Source organism: Lolium rigidum, chromosome 2 (assembly GCF_022539505.1).
Source record: "Lolium rigidum isolate FL_2022 chromosome 2, APGP_CSIRO_Lrig_0.1, whole genome shotgun sequence".
NCBI classification, from domain to species: Eukaryota; Viridiplantae; Streptophyta; class Magnoliopsida; order Poales; family Poaceae; genus Lolium; species Lolium rigidum.
The window spans coordinates 276,292,008-276,297,813 of record NC_061509.1 but is presented as its reverse complement, the minus strand read 5'-3'; the positions used below and the strand labels follow the sequence as shown (position 1 = coordinate 276,297,813).

General features: G+C 41.2%; 1 pseudogene; it reads right to left on the bottom strand.

Annotated features, from left to right (window-relative positions):
• Positions 1 to 3,900: 3,900 nt before the first annotated feature.
• LOC124690997 overlaps positions 3,901 to 5,806 on the bottom strand; it is a 2,020-nt pseudogene continuing 114 nt past the window's right edge.

The following is a 5,806-nucleotide window of genomic DNA, read 5'->3' as shown; positions in this document are numbered from 1 at the left end:
ACTCCTTTTTTTGTTTACAAGTTATCAACCCGGTGTCCTGTTATGTATTTACGGTAAATATAAATACCTAGCAACCCTAAAAGTTAATTTTATTTAGAATATTTTAGCAACTTTTTTGAAGCTTACAACTTAAAATGGTACTTAATTTGAGTAGCAAGTGGTAGTTCATTCTAGTTGCAAGTGAATCCCCCACCCGTTATTTCCCCCTCTAAAAACCAGTAGCCCGAAGAAGGGAATTAAAATAGTTGGTTAAGAAACGTGAATTAGCTTACATAGTAATGAAAAAAAGGAAATTATAAAAAATAGAATTGTAAAAATGGATCTAGAAAAAAAAAACCACGGGCCATTAAAACCACCGGTCCAAAAAAAGGGAATTGTAAAAATTAGTCAAAAAACATAAATTAATGTACCAAATAAAAAAATAATTTTAAAAAGGAAAAAAGGATAAAAAGGAAATGGCATGTGTATTGGATTTTTTTGCGAATTACAAAAGGAAATGAGAAAATGGAATATAGAAGCCAAAATTGGCAAAGCACGCAACGTATGGCGGATTAGCTAGCAACAGTTTGCATTGACCCGGACTTTTGGCTCTCGGGTGCAGGCGCACCCTATATACTCTAAAAAATGTAATAATTTCAAATAAAGTCAAAAAAAATCGAATCCTTTTGGGAATCAAAGATAATCAAGTATTATACTCGTATAAATTTGTTTGGCCAAAAAATGTTTCACATTGACTTCAGGCAAAAAAAACAATGCTATGACGAATATAGCGTGAATAGTACTTTAATATAGGACCTTCAAGTCTGTTTTTTTCACCCAGGAAACAAGAGAAGTTATTCCATGGTGAATCTTTCGTATACAAGTACAATACATGATCATCTTTGATTCCCCAAAACATTTGAATTTTTTAACCTTTTTCTGAATTATTATATTTTTTTTTCATATCGGGTGCGCTTGCTCCCAGGTTCACCCATGCAATTTCGCAGTTTGCATCCTCTTGCATGGAAAGAGGAAAAAAGAACACGCAACAGCAAGACTCTTTCTGGCAGGAATCTGATTGGCTGGGCAGCTTGCATTAGCGATTATTAGTGCATTCGCACGTGACGATAAAAAAAGGCAATCAACGCCAGTGCATGCGGGGCGAGCCAACAAACAAAAACGAAACTGCTTCGCGCCAACTTGACCGCGCTCGCCGTCGACTGCGAGGGTGGGTTCTCGGAATTATCTACTACTACCTCCATTTTAAGAAAATAAGGCGTCATCTTTTTGCGTGTTTTTTGTTTGATAAAAAATTACTTTAAATATATAAATAATGTTTGTATAAAATTAGCATCATTAGAAAGTGCTCTTCAGTACGAATCCAACGATGCTAATTACATATAATAAAATTAAAATTTTATTACTCAATTTTTATGGTTAAAGTTCGTCTTGAAATACGTGTGCGTCTTATTCCTTAAAACGGAGGTAGTAGTATTGTAAAACGAGCTGCCCAACCTGTCGCAGATACCCTTTACCGCGAACGAAGTGCCCAACCTTCCAACTATCGCAGCCTCGTAGTTGTCATCGAGCAGCATACCAGACAACCGTTTATCGCCGCTCCCGAGGGCGCAACATACACGGATGACGCTAATATTATTATTTTTAACAAGAAAATGGGTCTAGAAAACCCTGATAGATCCATTAACCATGTGGCTGGTATAATTTACATAGAGACCTTTTACATCACTTGCACAAAGAACTGGAAAATTTGAAGTAAGGGCCTCCATATTTCCAGTAAACACCCTAGCACAAAAGAAGATCAAGCAATCCCGTGCATGAGTGCTTCCGCCACCAATCGCCGGTGATATCAAGGCGAAGCCGTCGAAATTCGAGGGCTGAGCGCTCGATAGCCCTATTTCCGACGAAGAATCTCTGCCACCGATCGTTAAGTTGTCGCCGAGGATGAACCACTTGGCGACAACACCTTGTCGAGCTCCGAGACAGAGATCCCAGCCAGGCCTCCACGATGGAGATAGAGATTGGGCCTCCCTACCGGCCAAGGATCGAGGCGTCGAGCATGGACGTCGTATGTTCCGCAAGGAGCTTGCAGAGCATAGCTCCATAGCATCGTGTAGGCAGACGCCGATGCGACTCACCAAGAGTAGCCACCCTGCCATCGAGTCCCTCCTCGCCACCACGTCAGGCCAGTGAAGATAGCAACCGAGAGCTCCTCCAACTGAAGCAACATCGACGAGGAAGACAAGATCCAAATCCCGGATCCAAAAGCGGCGCACCGCTCTTCCACACCTCCTCACCACCACGGTTGGGAGAGCACAAACAAAACACCTTGCTACTCCAGGACGGCGCTCCCCCTCGCCACCACGGCCGGTCAGGGACTCATCCGCTTCGTAGCAGAATTGGGGAAGAACAGATCTTGGAGCCACCTCTTTATTCTCGAACGCGGCGTCGCCACTTCCCAAGACTTGCTCCAACCAGAGAAGCAACAGTAGGACTAGTAGTAACCCTAAGACGTCATGGATCCGGCGGCCGAGACCCAGAACCCCGTCTTCTCTACGGGGCATACACCCAAACACCGGCATAAGCAAAAAAAAAAAAAAACAACGAAAATCCTACAGAGTCCTAGACTATTTTGGCGCCTAACTTATACCAACTCCGGCCAACTATTCCGGCAGAGTGGTCGTTGGCAGCCCAGCTAAAGAAAAATGACCCTCAAGGTCACTGTAGCTGGAGGAGAGCGCTGGGATGCGAATATGGTTAAGTTGGATGACACCAATATAGTGCCATCGAGCATAGGTCCTATTATATAATTCAAGAACTCCCTTGATTCACATTACCTCGTGTTGGGGGTTTATTCCGAAAATTATCAATACTTCTAATATAAAATATATTGCCAAACCATACACGTTTGATACTACTATGAATGTTGATATTTTTTCCCTTCTATTATTGATCAAATTTTATAAATTTTGGCTTTAGCTAAACCCTAAACCTAAAACGCAATGCAGTTGTGAATGGAGGGCGTACTTGCACCTTCTGTTCTCAAAGTAAAAATGCTCGACATACTGTAACTAGCTGCTGGTCGGAAAATCAAATCTGATCCCGGATGCATATGCACCCGGTATTTATAAAACATATTTCCAAACCGTAAAAAATTTAGGAAAAAAATTTAGCATGTAGAGGGACATGTTCTATGTGTGCACGTAAATTTTCACCTAAAACCAACATTTTTTGTACCCTGTGTAAAAAAGGCAAATAATGCCTCAAAAAATAGACTATTTTAGCACCTAAGATTTGTCTTTTTTGCACAAGGCATGAAACATATCGGTTTTTGCTGAAACAACTTTGTAAGCATGTAACATGTCAAGGTTTACACAAAGAATTTTTATTTGTATTTTTCTAACATTTTTAAATATATTATGCGTTTCAAATAAAGGGTGCATATGCACCCGGGTGTAGAAACATCCTGTCCGCTGCTGGTATGTTTCTTTATCTCTTTGCCAGCGTTAGCTTGAAAGGTGACAAGTGATTTTTGTTCTAGCTTTTTCATCCAGCGATAGAAATTTGCCCGTTTACACGGTTTTCAACTCAAACTGGCTTTGAACACCCTAATCCTGGACAAACAGTACTCAATAAATAAGTATAAGTACGTTTGGTGTACATCATCAAAAAAAAAATGTAGCTTCAATAAACAAATTGAGTATAAAATGCAAGACAAGTTTAGTTTCATAGCAACATTTTACTACTGATACAATACGCAGTCACTTCCTTACTGAGATATAGAACAAACAGTCTTCATCGCCAAAATGTAGACACAACATAGCTAAAACACAAATATGTGTTCAGGACCATAACGCCTGATTCCTTGTTATTATCCAGAAGAAGCAAAACTACATTATTTTCTTAAAATCGGAAGTGAAGCCTTAACAGCGGGTGCATATCCATGTCCAAATTGTTCCTAACCCAGATCTTATGCCTCTTTGTCCGTGGGTATCTGTCACCTCGCCGGTGGCTGTATGCACACTTCTCCTCACACGCTGGCTTCTCGTGCAGGTAGATGTCTTTCAGATTGACTGCTACTTCCATGATGGTTTTGGCATAATTCATAAATTTTTCTTCTGACTGAAACCCAAAGATCTTGAGCACAGAAAGTTTGCGGTGCATGAAATCAGATGCTTCCCAATTTGTACCAGCGTCCTTCCTCTTCTCACTATACGCGTGCTTCCTCCTCTCTTCCTCATCCCATATCCTCAAACAATCGCAAACCTACAATGCTTCGCATCAGGCAAACATTTTCGGATTCAACAATGTAAAAGAAGAAACAATTTTACCTAACTATCAAGGATTTTAATGCAGTACTGGAAGTTAAGACAGTACTTCAACATGTAGAAGGAAAGATATTGGAGAAAAGGTGAGACTTTACCTTGATGCATAACTCCTCAAGGGAAGGTGCACCTTGCAGAACAAACAACGTCCACTTCAGATCACATTCTTCTGAAATGGCAGCCAAATTAACAAACCTTAGTTTGCTGAACACCAATGACAATTCTCTCCGATCTTCAGGTTTAACCCAAATCTGCAGAAGATGAGGGAGAACACAAAATTATGTTAACCAAATTAGAGACTAAACCCTCAGAAAGGAAATATCAGGATAAACTATGCACATCATCAACAAGACTGTAACCTTCACTAACCTTTTCGCTTTCAAAGCCCAGATGCAGGTTGCTAACAGTGGCTTTGCCAAGAAGTTCACTTAACTTGAGCATCTTGTGCCATGAAAGAGCTGTATTACTGATGCTCACGGTGTGCAGCAGTGGGACATAACCAAAAGACAAAGGGTCATGCAGAGACACCCAATAAGAAAAAGTCAGCGTTGTTAGCTCTGGCAGAAAGTTCAGATCAACCCTCTCAAACTCACTGCTGACAATCTCGAGCTCACGGAGTCGCGGGTGTTCCACTGCTAGCAAGGACCGATACCCCATGTCACAGTTGTCCAAGCGGAGGAACTCCAGTCGTTTGCACACTTTGAGAATGCAAGGGATATCTGATTCAAGTAGCCTCAAATTCTCTAACTTGAGTCGTGCGAGACGAATGAATGCGTTCGGGCAAGTACCAAGAAATATCTTGAACTGCAGCCCGTAAGCGAACCTATCGGCAGAGCTGCTTCGTTCCAATTCCTTCTGTGTCAAGATTGTGAACTCAGCAAAACCAACCTTGTGTTTTGCTATGGTTTCGGCAACAGTCCGGCCAATTAATTTGGATCCCTTTCCCAAGTAGAATTGTAAGCACAGGTGGTGGATGCTGCATGGACTTGCACTCCTGCTTTTCAGAAGGCTCCGGGTCGCTCCAATCACAGCTGCATTGGCCCGAGCAACATCATCACATTTTCTCTCTTGCAGGTTGTCAGTGGAACCAACCATTATAAGAATTTTGGAGAGCATAGTAGGGATCAGCTTCCACCGTCTGGAGAGAATGCTGGTTCTCATGGCATCTGCAACATCAAGTCGCTCTATGATATTGAGCAACAGGTCTTCAGGTAAATTGCTGAGCCTGTCACGGTGCAAGGCGCTTTCATCTTCTTCCTATATTTGGCAAAGAAAGAAATTATAGCTGATTTCTTACAGCATTCAGGATCATATGCTTGTCTACATGTTCCCAGAAAAAGATATAATATTGCTACTTTCCACCAGTAAAAAAACTGTGCTATCTTCCACACACAAAAATACTACAATTTTGACCACTCTGTTGTACTATGTTAGATTTCTTTATCTGTAAGAGTCTCAAATTGAAAAAAAAAAAAGTCTAGACG